This window comes from Drosophila virilis, unplaced genomic scaffold (assembly GCF_030788295.1).
Source record: "Drosophila virilis strain 15010-1051.87 unplaced genomic scaffold, Dvir_AGI_RSII-ME tig00001562, whole genome shotgun sequence".
Taxonomy (NCBI): Eukaryota; Metazoa; Arthropoda; class Insecta; order Diptera; family Drosophilidae; genus Drosophila; species Drosophila virilis.
In genome coordinates this window covers 243,015-261,071 of record NW_027212843.1, presented here as the reverse complement: position 1 = coordinate 261,071, position 18,057 = coordinate 243,015, and the positions used below count along the sequence as shown (strand labels likewise).

General features: G+C 36.7%; 1 long non-coding RNA gene and 1 other non-coding gene across 6 annotated transcripts; one reads left to right on the top strand and one right to left on the bottom strand.

The window, feature by feature from the left end:
• Positions 1-2,081: 2,081 nt before the first annotated feature.
• On the bottom strand, positions 2,082-17,571 carry LOC26531428 (uncharacterized). Of its 3 annotated transcripts, none has more exons than XR_004302892.2 (9): positions 17,344-17,571; positions 17,237-17,281; positions 17,034-17,096; positions 16,902-16,976; positions 3,116-3,400; positions 3,009-3,053; positions 2,806-2,868; positions 2,674-2,748; positions 2,082-2,199 (listed from the first exon to the last, which is right to left on the bottom strand). It is a non-coding gene; the product is annotated as an uncharacterized lncRNA (long non-coding RNA). The 3 variants fall into 3 exon arrangements; XR_001449670.3 differs by lacking the exon at positions 2,082-2,199 and adding an exon at positions 2,201-2,219; XR_011417277.1 differs by lacking the exon at positions 2,082-2,199 and having other exon boundaries at positions 2,616-2,748; positions 17,344-17,569.
• Positions 4,170-9,156, top strand: LOC26531604 (uncharacterized). 3 transcript variants are annotated; one of them, XR_011417278.1, is made up of 4 exons: positions 4,170-5,669; positions 6,051-8,245; positions 8,305-8,464; positions 8,535-9,154. It is a non-coding gene; the product is annotated as an uncharacterized protein (transcript). The 3 variants fall into 3 exon arrangements; XR_011417279.1 differs by lacking the exon at positions 4,170-5,669 and having other exon boundaries at positions 5,893-7,988; positions 8,141-8,245; positions 8,535-9,156; XR_004302890.2 differs by lacking the exon at positions 4,170-5,669 and having other exon boundaries at positions 5,893-8,245; positions 8,535-9,156.
• Positions 17,572-18,057: the final 486 nt, after the last annotated feature.

Genomic DNA, 18,057 nt, shown 5'->3' with positions numbered 1-18,057 from the left:
CCCACTGAGCCACTTTTCTGATACAAGATATCATCAAATCCAAATGTTTGGGATTAATGGCGTCTATAAGTTCCTGTATCTCATTAGATTCTGATTTTTTTATTTCATGTAAAAGTCTGCTGAGCAATCTCATGTTTGCTCTGATCATATCGTACTGAAGTTCGCCGTGCTTCATAGATTCTGCGTTTGCGAATAAAACAATCAATTCATCATATATAAGATTTCTAGAAATGGGATCATCATTTAAAACAGGCATTATTTTTGTGCGCACAACGTCATTTGCACTTTTATGGATGAAGCCGTTTTGAAGCAAGTTTTGGAGCGACCTTGTTTAAGCAAGTCACGAGTTCCTTTCTTATGATCGCTCCCTTTGCAATTATTAATATGACTCCGTATTGTGCTTTTGGGGAAAAATCCGGAACATTCCTTGCCACATATGAAATCAACCGCTTCGTTTTTAGAGTTTACACGCTTTTGACGAGGCACGATTAGAGTTCCGTTATTTAACGATGCATCGATATAATGGATATAATCACCATTTTTCCTAATCTCATCAATAAGTAATCTGCGAGTTTTGTCATTTTTCGACAGGAACAAACATTTTTGTACTTGCAGCTCATTTTTATGAACAATCTGCAAGTGACGAGCAAATTTTGTTTGCAATTTATTGCAAAATAAGCAAAAATGTTTCTTACAATTTGTTTGGGTTTTAAAAAAGGGTTGTGTAAGAAAAAACTTGTTTAATGTTGGAATTATTTAAAATGCTGGACCGGTTAGTTATATCCGGAGCATAACTGGAATCGAATCCTTGCGTGGAATCTGGACAATTAGTATTAAGCGATTGAAATGAATCGTTTATCGTGGAATGATTTTGATTTTTTGCCGATGAATCTATCCTATCCTAAAGATCCACTATTAGCCGATGTATTTTGAGTTGTGTTTATAAATTGTTCGGATGCATCTTTTTGAATATATTTAATAATAGATAAAAAGGAATCTATTTTAATTATTAATGGACGTAATTCAATATTTTAAGTAAATATTTTGTATTCAATATAGTAGCACTAGGAGCAGTGCCATATACATATTTAAGAACATTTATTTTGCTTAACTTTCAGACCTTTAAGGATATGGCATAGTGTATACCTCCACTTCAGTTGCAGTTAATTGGCATTTGCTATGATCATTCGGATGTGTCTCTATTGCATCTTATATTTTAATACAATCATTTTTATATAACGTTAAGCAGCATGAATGTTGTTAAAAAATGTATCTCTGTACTGATCATGATAAGGATTAAATTTATATATATAAAAAAAAATGTATTTATACTTTTCATTACCTTTGTTAGAAATATATAAATATAAGACGAGCACAAGACAGTTGAAACGAACACAAACTAGCTGGAATAAACACGAATCAGTTAACAAAATAAAATTTGAGTAACATCAAGTATATAAAAATAGCCTTAGTAAATAAATAAAAAAATTAACAAAAACGGTTTAAATACGTCAGGAGGCATATAGCTTGCAAGAGAACGTCACTTGCACTTTTATGCATAGAGCCGGTTTTAGAGCGACCTTGCTTAAGCAAGTCAGGAGTTCCTTTCTTATGATCGCCGCCTATGCAATTATTTATATGACTGCGTATTGCACTTTTGGGGAAAAAATCCAGAACATCCCTTGCAACATATGACAACATATTCGTTTTTAGAGTTAATTAGCTTTAAAATTTCGTTATTTAACGATGCATCGATATTGTCGATTTAATCGCCATTACTCCAAATCTCATTAATAACTACTTTTCGAGTTTTGTCATTTTTCGACAGGCATTAACACTTTTTTACTTGTGGCTTATTATTATGGAAGTGACGAACGAATTTTGATTGCAATTTATTACAAAACAAGCAAAAAAAAGTTTTCACAATTAGGAATAATCAAATCCCTTATATCACTTAGTGGAGTTACATTAACTTGGAAGTATATAAGTGCTGGACTGATTAGTTATATCCGGAGTATAGTTGGAATCGACTCCTTGAATAGAATATGGAAAATTACCAAGCGATTTAAATGTATAAAATGCTTATGCTGGGGAATCTAGCCATTTAGAGGCCAGTCTTTGTCTATTATGTTAAGGTATAAGTATTTTATTAATACATTTATTTATTTTACATGTTAATATAAGACGGGCACAAGACACCTGAAACGAACACAAAATAGCTGGAACGAACACAAATTAGGGAACAATCCAAAAGGCGAGTATTATCAGTATACAATGTTAGCTTTAGTTAAAATACAAATTAGCAAAAACTGTTTGAATACTAAAAAAGGTTTGTACGTCCGGAGGCATATAGCGTACAAGAGAATACACTATTCCTAGAAAAGTAATGACCGATTGTGTCTTTTGTGTAGCTTTTTATAATAAATTAATCTGATTTTGCATATGTGATTAACTCATAATACAAATGATAATTAAATTGTTTTCAACACTAATAAGGCTATAAATCTTTTGATATTTTCCGACTCTGGCCTTAAAACTGTGGTACTCACAATTATGCATATTTAAAACTTAACATATAATAATAAATACATTACAAAACATAACTCTGTCAGAAGTGTAATGCAAATGATTTTTTATTTAGTCCTGGCTTAGTTTTAATAATTGCACACATACCGAAAGCTTCAAATTGTCCCAGGTTGCTTTTATTTGTTGTGTCAGTATTTGACTTATAAGCTGCTAATGGCTCCTCTTTTAAAAGACAATGCTCATTAATTTATTTCAAAGGCACATTAGTATTGTATTTACCGGATTTATCATCGTTCGTTGTTGCTTCACTTTCATTTAACTTAGTATCTGCTTCTAGTAAGTCTATAAATATTTAATGTATTATTAATTATAATTTAAATTAAAAAACGATTATTGCATTGCCTATGTACATATGTATATAGACTATTGTATAAATATGCATATGCGAAAATGACAAAACTGTTATTGATTTATGTACATACCCTTATTAAGTTATTGACATTGCTGGTCCAGTATTTCACGATCTTCTAATGAAATAAAAGTACATATACAGACAAATATAATTATTGAAATGTCAAGCTCAACTTACCTCGCGAATCAATAATCTCCGCTTCGAAACTGCCTTTGCTAAATTTTGCAATGCACATTTTACTTCCTTCCACTATTTTAATTTTTTTTTATGCAATACATAATATTGCTCGCACTTAATTAAGAAATACATCCTCTCGCAGTTTCCAGAAATTTAATGGCGCCAAGTTTTCGAGATACGCGACGAGCAAGTCAAGTCATTTCTTCAAATGTACTTTTAAGGCAGCTCAGCACTATCAAATTGAATACTCGAAACGCGTTCATTTTGCTTGCGTTATGGTAAAAACTAGTCGATATTTATGCAATTAAAATGAAGATGTGAGAGAGATATTAAATTGATGATGGATTGTAAAAATGAAAGCGGTCAAATAGAATAACTGTTATGAGGAAATAACTGTTTTTATTGGATTACGAGAAGAAAATAAATTTTATACTTGATGCATTATTATTAAACACTAAATGTTCCTTAATTTAACTAAGGTAATAAAAATGTTTTTTAATATAAAATATTTGTTAATGCCTGCGGTGGGTTTGAATGAAACAGGTAGATCGCACTTGTCGCTCGTTTGCACTTTGATATGGAAAAAATGCAATAAATCTTTTATTGGCATTATTATAATCTTAGGTTAAAGGGTTTTATGACAGGCAATTAACGATCAGAATGTATAGCATGCGTCTGGATCCATACCATTTTCATTGCCTTTTTATACATTTGTGCCTTTTACGGCTGCAAGCCCACCGCAGGCATGCCAAAAAAAGTGCCTATTGCTACCACAGGCACAAAAGGCACACAATTGAAGAAATAACCTCTGCTTCGCGACAAACGCCGCGATCTACTTGTGCGCACATCCACACAACACAAACGTATGAATGTTTGTAGATCTCGGGGTTTTGTGGGAAGCTATGCAGGGAGAAAGAGATGGATGCAAGTGCGCGAGCAATTAGTGAGAGCGAGGCACATGCATACACATATATGTTTTTGGGCTGTAAGGATTTAAAAATGGCACACACACATATTTTAAGAAAACGCATCACCCGCGACGTTGTGCGCTGAGCGAGATGCGGCTTCTTACTGAACGTTCGGCTTTTGAGGCCGGCGTTCGGCTGCCACTCTCAGCAGTCTTACTCTGTCTGGGTACACTAAAATAGTCGCAGGTACCATTGGGGTTGCCTCGTTTCGATTTTTCTTGTTTCGATTAAAAGTGCCATTTGGTATGTCTATACATTGTATGGTTAGTGTTAAAACTAAGCCAGGACTAAATAAAAAATCATTTGTATTACACTTCTGACAGAGTTATGTTTTGTAATGTATTTATTATTATATGTTAAGTCTTAAATATGCATAATTGTGAGTACCACAGTTTTAAGGCCAGAGTCGGAAAATATCAAAAGATTTATAGCCTTATTAGTTGTTGAAAACAATTTAATTATCATTTGTATTATGAGTTAATCATATATGCAAAATCAGATTAATTTATTATAAAAAGCTACACAAAAGACACAATCGGTCATTACTTTTCTAGGAATAGTGTATTCTCTTGTACGCTATATGCCTCCGGACGTACAAACCTTTTTTAGTATTCAGAAAGTTTTTGATAATTTGTATTTTAACTAAAGCTAACATTGTATACTGATAATACTCGCCTTTTGGATTGTTACCTAATTTGTGCTAGTACCAGCTATTTTGTGTTCGTTTCAGGTGTCTTGTGCCCGTCTTATATTAACATGTAAAATAAATAAATGTATTGATAAAAAACTTATACCTTAACATAATAGACAAAGACTGGCCTCTAAATGGCTAGATTCCCCAGCATAAGCATTTTATACATTTAAATCGTTTGGTAATTTTCCACATTCTATTCAAGGAGTCGATTCCAACTATACTCCCGATATAACTAATCAGTCCAGAACTTACATACTTCCAAGTTAATGTAACTCCACTAAGTGATATAAGGGATTTGATTATTCCTAATTGTGAAAACTTTTTTTGCTTGTTTTGTAATAAATTGCAATCAAAATTCGTTCGTCACTTCCATAATAATAAGCCACAAGTAAAAAAGTGTTAATGCCTGTCGAAAAATGAAAAAACTTGAAAAGTAGTTATTAATGAGATTTGGAGTAATGGCGATTAAATCGACAATATCGATGCATCGTTAAATAGCGAAATTTTAAAGCGAATTAACTCTAAAAACGAATATGTTGTCATATGTTGCAAGGGATGTTCTGGATTTTTTCCCCAAAAGTACAATACGCAGTCATATAAATAATTGCATAGGCGGCGATCATAAGAAAGGAACTCCTGACTTGCTTAAGCAAGGTCGCTCTAAAACCGGCTCTATGCATAAAAGTGCAAGTGACGTTCTCTTGCAAGCTATATGCCTCCTGACGTATTTAAACCGTTTTTGTTAATTTTTTTATTTATTTACTAAGGCTATTTTTATATACTTGATGTTACTCAAATTTTATTTTGTTAACTGATTCGTGTTTATTCCAGCTAGTTTGTGTTCGTTTCAACTGTCTTGTGCTCGTCTTATATTTATATATTTCTAACAAAGGTAATGAAAAGTATAAATACATTTTTTTTTATATATATAAATTTAATCCTTATCATGATCAGTACAGAGATACATTTTTTAACAACATTCATGCTGCTTAACGTTATATAAAAATGATTGTATTAAAATATAAGATGCAATAGAGACACATCCGAATGATCATAGCAAATGCCAATTAACTGCAACTGAAGTGGAGGTATACACTATGCCATATCCTTAAAGGTCTGAAAGTTAAGCAAAATAAATGTTCTTAAATATGTATATGGCACTGCTCCTAGTGCTACTATATTGAATACAAAATATTTACTTAAAATATTGAATTACGTCCATTAATAATTAAAATAGATTCCTTTTTATCTATTATTAAATATATTCAAAAAGATGCATCCGAACAATTTATAAACACAACTCAAAATACATCGGCTAATAGTGGATCTTTAGGATAGGATAGATTCATCGGCAAAAAATCAAAATCATTCCACGATAAACGATTCATTTCAATCGCTTAATACTAATTGTCCAGATTCCACGCAAGGATTCGATTCCAGTTATGCTCCGGATATAACTAACCGGTCCAGCATTTTAAATAATTCCAACATTAAACAAGTTTTTTCTTACACAACCCTTTTTTAAAACCCAAACAAATTGTAAGAAACATTTTTGCTTATTTTGCAATAAATTGCAAACAAAATTTGCTCGTCACTTGCAGATTGTTCATAAAAATGAGCTGCAAGTACAAAAATGTTTGTTCCTGTCGAAAAATGACAAAACTCGCAGATTACTTATTGATGAGATTAGGAAAAATGGTGATTATATCCATTATATCGATGCATCGTTAAATAACGGAACTCTAATCGTGCCTCGTCAAAAGCGTGTAAACTCTAAAAACGAAGCGGTTGATTTCATATGTGGCAAGGAATGTTCCGGATTTTTCCCCAAAAGCACAATACGGAGTCATATTAATAATTGCAAAGGGAGCGATCATAAGAAAGGAACTCGTGACTTGCTTAAACAAGGTCGCTCCAAAACTTGCTTCAAAACGGCTTCATCCATAAAAGTGCAAATGACGTTGTGCGCACAAAAATAATGCCTGTTTTAAATGATGATCCCATTTCTAGAAATCTTATATATGATGAATTGATTGTTTTATTCGCAAACGCAGAATCTATGAAGCACGGCGAACTTCAGTACGATATGATCAGAGCAAACATGAGATTGCTCAGCAGACTTTTACATGAAATAAAAAAATCAGAATCTAATGAGATACAGGAACTTATAGACGCCATTAATCCCAAACATTTGGATTTGATGATATCTTGTATCAGAAAAGTGGCTCAGTGGGACTCTTCTTCGATGTTTTTTAAAACACCTTCAGTTGCAACGAACCTTACAACTCTAATTAAAAAGTGCGCAAAAATATTGTGGACTCATTGCATTAAAACACAAAATCATGCAAAAAAAAATTAATTAAAGATTTTCTTGTTCTATGGGAAACCGAAATTCCTCTTTTTATAAACAAAAAAGCTATAGAGGACCAGTCAAAGAAAAAAAGAGCCCTACCAACTATTTTACCATGTAAAGAAGACATCAAAAAACTGTTTGATTATGTGATAAAAAAATCGGAAAGCGCTCTGAGTGTGCTAAAAATTAAGTTTGATTTTTTATCATGGACATCGTTGATACAAAGCACACTAATTGGCCTTCAAATTTTTAACCGCCGTAGAGCCGGTGAATTTGAAAGACTAACAATTGAGAACTATCTAACAGGGCACACCATCGATGAAAATGTAGATAAATAAAACTTCGAACGTCTCACGAAAGAAACTAGAGAAATCGCTCAAAAATACACAAGATTGACTATTCGTGGAAAACTCAATCGAACTGTGCCAGTGCTGCTCACACCGTTTGACAATTATTGTATAGAAACTATTCTCAAACATCGTAAAAGAGCTGGTGTTAAAAAAAATAATGATAACATATTTAGCGTGCCTAACGCCAAGCCCTTAGCAAAGCAATATGTAAGGGCTTGTCCGATTCTACAGAAATTTGCCCAGGAATGTGGGCCTCGCTGCCCAGGGGCTTTACGGGGAACGATGCTTCGAAAGCATTTAGCTACCTATACATCGATGCTTAACGTCAAAGATTTCCAAATTGATAGGCTTGCCAATTTTATGGGTCATCATAAAGATATACATAAAGAAATCTACAGAATCCCTGTAACAGTAGCGGAGATAGCCGAAGTATCCCAGATGCTTATGGCAGCTCTTGGAAATAATGTTGAGGATGAAAACACAGTAGCCCTTGATCAGTTCGAAGAAAGTAAGTACATAGATTCATCAAGTTTGTGGGTGATACTAAGAGTAGTTATGGTGAAAAATGTAATATCTTAACTTAACTAATAATTACTTGTCCGGCTTATTGTGAATGTTTTTACATTGTACCTGAAATCCATTTTGCAAATGATCCTTTAGAGGATTCGGAATCAGATTATTCTGAACAGCGATCAGAAAGCGACTTCAATATTTCCGATGATGACATTATAGAAATATCGAATAAAAAAGGAAAGCGCCCAAGTAGTAAGTATTAAATTGCAACCTACATATTTATGTCACGTGCTTACATGCATTGCGTTTAGGCTATCCTATTTATCCTCATGGACAAAGTAAAAAGAGTTATCGTGCTTGTGAAATGTCCGATCGTCTGTTCAAACGAACGCGATATTTTGCTGGCCCATTAAAGTTATATCAACGAGAAGTAAAGTGCTAAAATTATATAATGACGACTACTGCGGCGTGGTAAATGGCAAAAATATATATATATATATATTATACTTTATATATTATATTAAACTTTATTATTTAACAGGATCATCATTTGGAAAAACCATAAGAAACCGTTGGTCGAATGAAGAGCGTGAAGAAATATACCAGGCTTTTGGAGACCTGTTGTCTCTTAAAGGATTGCCGTCGCTTAAGCAATGCAACGCAGTTATAAATAATTCTACATATCTAAAATGTAGGACACCGGCGCAAGTAAAAACATGGATAGATAATCAGCGCAAGGCTAAATCAAGAAAATCAACTCCGCAAACAGATTGAATAATGAGCATGTTGACCATATTTAGAACTAACTTGACTATACTTTTTCGTATTTTTTTATGTTAATATTAATTTATGCTAAGAATATTTGGAATTTGTAAAAATGCGTAATATAAATGTATTTAATAACGTCATTTATGTAAATTCATATTGTTAATTTTACTTTAACCTAAGATGATTTGAAACTGCATTCAAAATGTATTTGAGTTTAATTTCAACTAAGCCAGCCTGGCACTGAATTTAAAATGTATAGATTTAATAAAATATTGCTGAGTTTTATGGGCGTTACACTTACATTCGAGTTTTGTTGTATTTCACCGTTCCTGTGTCCTCATACCCTCTATATAATCGCTATATATATAAAATATTTGCATCTTCCTCAGTATGTTATTTGAGGACAGCCATTTGATTTTTATTTACTAAATTGGGGTGTGAACTGGACCAAATCTCATCGTTCCTGTGTCCTTATAATACACTTTGCTTATCCAAAAATATCTGCATCTGGCAACCCCGCGTACATTATTCGGAAACTTTTTATGTTATATACTGAGAGTATTTCGAGAACCGAGTCCTCATAAAGTACGTTGGATGTTTGGCACCCTAAGCTGTGGTGTTTCACTTCGTGGAGATGCCACATCGACCAAATGAGGATATAAACATTTTAGTAAAAAACATATTTTTGGGACAACTAGAGTTCAAATTGTGTTTTATTCTTTTTAAATAATCAAATATATTCAAAATAACTCTAATCGGATTGCATCGTAGTTAAGCAGATGTCAGAAAATGCATTTAAAATCTATGTTCCCGAAAAATCCTCTCAGCATAAAGTAGACCAACTTTAAGATAATATAAACATTTTATTATTTGACGTACAGGCAAAGTGTTGATTGGATAATGTTAAGAAAATGTACCGTTTTTTTTATTAATCCTAAGGTTTCCTCTAAGAATTGTGTCTTATGGAGAATTTTGAAAAGTCCCCAATGTAGACATTTAAGTCCAAAAAATGTTGAGGTCTGACTCCAAAATAGCCAATTGTCCCTATAAACAACGCAGCATATAAAAAAAGTCCTGATTTTGGACGCTCCATATATATACATATATATATATATATATATATATATATATTGCCTTAAGTATATTGTGTATATGAATATTGTTGCATGTTATACGCTCTCCTCAATAATAATTGAAGTTTTAATTTAGGTATGCGTATATATATATTTTATATATTCCTTCATCCGTCAATTCCATAATTTCATATATATATAAATATATATATATATATACATCAATATGGCCTTAAGTATTGTATATATATATATATATATATATATATATATATATATATATATATATATATATATATTATTCTATGTTATATGCTCTCCTCAATAATTATTGAAGTTTTAATATAGATATTGTGTAAATATATTTTTATATATTCCATCCGTCAAATTCCATATTTTCATAAATATATTTATCAATGTTGTTTTAAGTATTTAAGTATATATTTTGTTCTATGCTAAGTATAAAATATTTGAAAGCAACGTAGATGAACAAATTTCGTACAGTAGGCATACAAACATCAATTAATATATATCAATTATAAATTGATAATATATTTTAAGCGAATGTATAACCCAATTATACGAATTATGTTCGTCTAGTGTTACTTTTTTTCGAATCATCAAGCAAAGGACAAGCTTCAGTGGATCGCAGTATGGCAGCTGCTCAACCACTTACAACACCTTGCCTGTTACAAAAGCCGTTTACTATTGATTCTAGGCTTTGACATTGTATTAAATAATGTTTTAAAATATAACTAGCGCGGCATCAGGTGATCGAAGATCCTCCTAATATACTATGTTATAAATAACATTGGCATCACATCCATTGTCGTTAATAAAACAAATTAAAAACTTTTAATGGTTAAGAAGCCATACAATGCAAATTGCTCCTTATTTATCATTGCAGTCCAGCACGGATGCGACCTTAGAGGCGTTCAGGCATAATCCAACGGACGTAGCGTCATACCACTGTTCGCTCGAACAAGTATTGTGCCATTGGTCCGCACCTGCGGTTCCTCTCGTACTACGCGGGAATGCTGTAAAACTAACCTGTCTCACGACGGTCTAAACCCAGCTCACGTTCCCTTGCATGGGTGAACAATCCAACGCTTGGTGAATTTTGCTTCACAATGATAGGAAGAGCCGACATCGAAGGATCAAAAAGCGACGTCGCTATGAACGCTTGGCCGCCACAAGCCAGTTATCCCTATGGTAACTTTTCTGACACCTCTTGGTAAAAACTCTTTAAGCCAAAAGGATCGATAGGCCGAGCTTCTGCTGTCCCTGTGTGTACTGAACACCGAGATCAAGTCAGCATTTGCCCTTTTGCTCTATGTGTGGTTTCTGTCCGCACTGAGCTGGCCTTGGGACACCTCCGTTATTATTTGAGAGATGTACCGCCCCAGTCATACTCCCTACCTGGCAATGTCCTTGAATTGGATCATACCTGAGTAATTAGAGTTATACCAAATTTTTAAATCAATAATACATAAATGCATTCTCTCATTAAAGAATTTGTTTGCGATTATATAACAAACTCGTGATTCTTTGATCAAGAAGCTTGCATCAAAACCCAATACCATAAGACATAATAATTATATCCGTATAATGGGTAGGAAATGATACACGTTCCATTTAATCAAGTAAGTAAGGAAACAATAAGAGTAGTGGTATTTCATTGTCGATACCAAACCGAAGTCTAATATCTCCCACTTATTCTACACCTCTTATGTCTCCTTACACTGCCAGATTAGAGTCAACATCAAAATGGTCTTCTTTCCCCGCTAATTATTCCAAACCCGTTCCCTTGGCTGTGGTTTCGCTAGATCGTAGATAGGGACGTAACAAAACATATTTGTTTAACGTGGCGTGTACCCCGTAGGGGTTTAGTACCACGGTATTCGAAATACAGCGAGCCGAAACAAAGCGTCGGACTTGCGCCCCTCCAAGACACTGTATGTGAGTGCCCCTTCGGTACCAAATTGAATGCATGCTTATTGAACATGACATTCCCCCTTGGGAGGTGAGGTCTATCTATACCTCCGCTAGTCTTTGGGTACAGCACCCGGTTGGGTATCGAACCACAATTGGGTATCGAACCACAGCCACCACGATACTCCCCGAAGAGCCACACCAACTAACCAGGACGGAACGAGTTCCATGGGCTCCCGGTTACCCGTAGTACCAAATTACAGCTTTGGTCGGCAGTTCGTAGCAATTGCCACTTCCCAGTTTTGTTGACGACAAACACGGAATGGGTCATCCAATGTTCGACTCACCCCAAATTGGGATTTGTCTACAATATTAAGCTCTGTTCGGCTTCGTGACACGGTCCATGACACTCCCAGTTTTGACTAACGTCAGCCCGGCACTGGTCGGCCCTGTGTGGTTGCACTTCACGCATTGACATGCGGGCGTTGCATTCAAACTTCTCTGATGCAGAAATGCATTTAGTGACCCGTGGGCCGTCAGCAAGAATCCATGCGTCCGGGATAAACTGATGATAAACGGTCGACCATGCTCATCACTATCTCATCTCCGTTGCCACTCGGAGCACATGCCCTCGTCCAGCAACGCCTTCATCCGCCTCTGGTCTAGATTTGCCACATCTAGACCGAACAGCCAGTCACTATCCTCCAACGGGTGGGCACGCTTGACCTTGAATCTGATTGCCAATTGCTTGGCAACCAAATCCAACGGCGGAGCTCCAGCAAGCACCTGCAGTGCCACGGTGGACACTGTACGGCATACCGGTAGGCATCCTAAGAGCATGACTCTTTGGCAGAAGATGAGGCGCCTCCTGGCCCCCGACTCTCCCCTGACCACGGAATACCATACCGAGGCACCAAACAGTGCGCAAGGCACCATGAGTCCGGCATATACAGTGCGTCTGGCTAAGGGACTGAGGCCCCAGTCAACCCGTAGCACGCGGCCTAATGCTCCGACGACTCCAGTCAGTTTATCCCGCAATCCTGCGATATGCGGCTGAAAATTCAACCGTTCACCGACTGTGATGCCAAGGTACCGGTACTTGTCGACATATGGTAGGCTTGCTCCTGCAAACCGTACCACGGGCGGCCTGGAAACGGCAAAACGCTCCTTCAACATCATCATTGCCGTCTTACTGGTTGAGATCGACACTCCGACCTCGGCTCATCAAGCTCCCACGACGGACAGTAGCTCAGCTGCTCGACGCTCCAGTTCAGCTCTCGATCTTCCCTCGACTAGAACCAGCAGGTCATCGGCATATGCACTAAATGTGCACAAGGGCTTCAGGCGTTGGAGCAGGAAATCCATCATGGTGTTCCAGATGAACGGCCCACTGATGGATTCCTGGGGACACCCTCGCTGACCTCCACCTCGACTTCGCCACATCTGCTGGTCATCCTGGCTTTCCTGCCACAGAAGAAGCTTCTCCACAAGCTAGCTTTCTCGCATCCCGCATCGATCAAGCGGCGCGTCGCGGCGCTCCACTCAATGTTGTCAAACGCGCCTTTAAAGTCCACGAAGAGACCAAGTACGTATACCGCCTGGCTGGCGGCAACGCTGGTCATCACGTGCTTCCAGGCGTCCTCGACACAGCGTCCAGGTCGAAAGCCAAATTGCCATCTATTTCCATCCGAAAGCACCTACTTCATTCGATCAACCATGATCCCCTCAAGCACTTTGCCAAACACTGGCAACAGGCAGATGCCCCGATAGGAAGCTGGATAGCTCCTATCCTTGTCGGACCCCTTAAGAAGCGCAACCACACGCGGGCACTTCCAATCAAGGGGAAAGTATCCTTCTGCCAGGCAGCGGGAATACAACGTTGTCAGGTGCTCGGGGATGGCACGCCATACCGCCTTGCAGATCCCACCTGTAATGCCGTGAAGCCCGGGAGAGCGCCTGGTCTTCAACCGAGCGACGCATACTCCAACCTCGAAAGCTTCGAGCGTTGGAGCAGCTTCTTCCGTAATGACGATGTCTTCACTCGACTCCTCAACTGGAAAAAATCTGTGGAGGAGGAGACTCGCGCAGTCGTGCCATGTTACGACCAGCCCGGCACCTCAAATCGGTAGACCGGTTTCGTCCCCGGCATATCCAGTAGATGTGCCCCCACGGATCGTCTCTGTGATCTGCAACGCTGCAAGATACGGTGCAGATTCATGACCTCTGCGCCGTGCATCCTGGAGCCTCCGCCTAAGTCTCCTGACCTCCCGGCGTTTGGTACTCAGTTCGGCAGTCTACCATTTAACTTTTCCCTGGGCTCTCGACGGTCCGCGGCCTAACACTCTGTCGCACACAGACTGTACGGCAAGGCGTAGGGCAGACACCGCGGTATCCAACGGCAACATCCTAATATCCTCCTGGGAAAGGTGCTCCTCGGTTTCCTCTAGCAGCTCCGAGTCGAACAATCGCCAATTAGCATTTGCGAGCTTCCAGGACGGCACAGGAGCATAGCTTTCAACTGGGGATGGCGAAGTCACAACAGTAATTATGTTGTGGTCGCTCAAATCCCACTCGTCCGAGTATCCACTCATCTAGCTGTTCGCCTCTTCTGTAGTTCAGCTGGCCACGAAAGAATTCGTGCCGTTTGCTGAACCACAAGGGAGACACAGCGTTTGCGTCCAGGCTGAGAATTACCGATGTACTGCTCGCCAGTAGCAGTATGGTATCCATATAGCTCAATATCTTTGTCAAGTCAGCATGAGCATGGCAGTATATGTTTACCTGTGACCCTCACACCAACTCCAGCCTCGGTGGTCAGCGACTCCACTGGTAGGCAGATGTCATCTGGGTCGTCGATGATGACAGCAGCGCTTCTTTTCCGATCCTCGACAGCGTGGCTTCCGAAAACGCGCATCCCGGCTGGGAAGCCCGTAATCCTTCCAACGACGTCCAAGTATGGCTTCTGCAGCAGCGCAAAGGAGTGGCCGTGGTCACGCATAAGTACACCGATATCGATGCACGCAGCGTGGCCCCGGCCACAGTTGGTTTGGATAAAACTAAACATTAATGTTTAGCTTGCACCCTCGCCAACACTGCGCCATTAATCGGGCAAGACCCCGAAGGCATATAATGCCCCGAGGGTAGCCCCTTGAATCGGCAATTCCGGCAGTCCACCGGACTTGCGCACTTGGCTGCGATATGCCCCATCTGACCACACTGTCGGCATACGTCCTGCTTAAGGCGGCACTCGGACACCTTGTGGTCGAAGCCGACACACCTATGGCAAGCATAGGTGCGGACGAGCGACCGGCATCGGTATGAAAACCACTTTATATAGACCCGTCCGTTAAGTCCTAAAGATCCACTATTAGCCGATGTATTTTGAGTTGTGTTTATAAATTGTTCGGATGCATCTTTTTGAATATATTTAATAATAGATAAAAAGGAATCTATTTTAATTATTAATGGACGTAATTCAATATTTTAAGTAAATATTTTGTATTCAATATAGTAGCACTAGGAGCAGTGCCATATACATATTTAAGAACATTTATTTTGCTTAACTTTCAGACCTTTAAGGATATGGCATAGTGTATACCTCCACTTCAGTTGCAGTTAATTGGCATTTGCTATGATCATTCGGATGCTGGTCTATTGCATCTTATATTTTAATACAATCATTTTTATATTACGTTAAGCAGCATGAATGTTGTTAAAAAAATGTATATCTGTACTGATCATGATAAGGATTTTATTTTTATATATAAAAAAAATGTATTTATACTTTTCATTACCTTTGTTAGAAATATATAAATATAAGACGAGCACAAGACAGTTGAAACGAACACAAACTAGCTGGAATGAACACGAATCAGTTAACAAAATAAAATTTGAGTAATATCAAGTACATAAAAATAGCTTTAGTAAATAAATAAAAATATTACTAAAAACGGTTTAAATACGTCAGGAGGCATATAGCTTACAAGAGAACGTCACTTGCACTTTTATGCATAGAGCCGGTTTTAGAGCGACCTTGCTTAAGCAAGTCAGGAGTACTTTTCTTATGATCGCCGCCTATGCAATTATTTATATGACTGCGTATTGTACTTTTGGGGAAAAAATCCAGAACATCCCTTGCAACATATGACAACATATTCGTTTTTAGAGTTAATTCGCTTTAAAATTTCGTTATTTAACGATGCATCGATATTGTCGATTTAATCGCCATTACTCCAAATCTCATTAATAACTACTTTTCGAGTTTTGTCATTTTTCGACAGGCATAAACACTTTTTTACTTGTGGCTTATTATTATGCAAGTGACGAACGAATTTTGATTGCAATTTATTACAAAACAAGCAAAAAAAAGTTTTCACAATTAGGAATAATCAAATCCCTTATATCACTTAGTGGAGTTACATTGTGTAAGTTAAACTTGGAAGTATATAAGTGCTGGACTGATTAGTTATATCCGGAGTATAGTTGGAATCGACTCCTTGAATAGAATATGGAAAATTACCAAGCGATTTAAATGTATAAAATGCTTATGCTGGGGAATCTAGCCATTTAGAGGCCAGTCTTTGTCTATTATGTTAAGGTATAAGTATTTTATTAATACATTTATTTATTTTACATGTTAATATAAGACGGGCACAAGACACCTGAAACGAACACAAAATAGCTGGAACGAACACAAATTAGGGAACAATCCAAAAGGCGAGTATTATCAGTATACAATGTTAGCTTTAGTTAAAATACAAATTAGCAAAAACTGTTTGAATACTAAAAAAGGTTTGTACGTCCGGAGGCATATAGCGTACAAGAGAATACACTATTCCTAGAAAAGTAATGACCGATTGTGTCTTTTGTGTAGCTTTTTATAATAAATTAATCTGATTTTGCATATGTGATTAACTCATAATACAAATGATAATTAAATTGTTTTCAACACTAATAAGGCTATAAATCTTTTGATATTTTCCGACTCTGGCCTTAAAACTGTGGTACTCACAATTATGCATATTTAAAACTTAACATATAATAATAAATACATTACAAAACATAACTCTGTCAGAAGTGTAATGCAAATGATTTTTTATTTAGTCCTGGCTTAGTTTTAATAATTGCACACATACCGAAAGCTTCAAATTGTCCCAGGTTGCTTTTATTTGTTGTGTCAGTATTTGACTTATAAGCTGCTAATGGCTCCTCTTTTAAAAGACAATGCTCATTAATTTATTTCAAAGGCACATTAGTATTGTACTTACCGGATTTATCATCGTTCGTTGTTGCTTCACTTTCATTTAACTTAGTATCTGCTTCTAGTAAGTCTATAAATATTTAATGTATTATTAATTATAATTTAAATTAAAAAACGATTATTGCATTGCCTATGTACATATGTATATAGACTATTGTATAAATATGCATATGCGAAAATGACAAAACTGTTATTGATTTATGTACATACCCTTATTAAGTTATTGACATTGCTGGTCCAGTATTTCACGATCTTCTAATGAAATAAAAGTACATATACAGACAAATATAATTATTGAAATGTCAAGCTCAACTTACCTCGCGAATCAATAATCTCCGCTTCGAAACTGCCTTTGCTAAATTTTGCAATGCACATTTTACTTCCTTCCACTATTTTAATTTTTTTTTATGCAATACATAATATTGCTCGCACTTAATTAAGAAATACATCCTCTCGCAGTTTCCAGAAATTTAATGGCGCCAAGTTTTCGAGATACGCGACGAGCAAGTCAAGTCATTTCTTCAAATGTACTTTTAAGGCAGCTCAGCACTATCAAATTGAATACTCGAAACGCGTTCATTTTGCTTGCGTTATGGTAAAAACTAGTCGATATTTATGCAATTAAAATGAAGATGTGAGAGAGATATTAAATTGATGATGGATTGTAAAAATGAAAGCGGTCAAATAGAATAACTGTTATGAGGAAATAACTGTTTTTATTGGATTACGAGAAGAAAATAAATTTTATACTTGATGCATTATTATTAAACACTAAATGTTCCTTAATTTAACTAAGGTAATAAAAATGTTTTTTAATATAAAATATTTGTTAATGCCTGCGGTGGGTTTGAATGAAACAGGTAGATCGCACTTGTCGCTCGTTTGCACTTTGATATGGAAAAAATGCAATAAATCTTTTATTGGCATTATTATAATCTTAGGTTAAAGGGTTTTATGACAGGCAATTAACGATCAGAATGTATAGCATGCGTCTGGATCCATACCATTTTCATTGCCTTTTTATACATTTG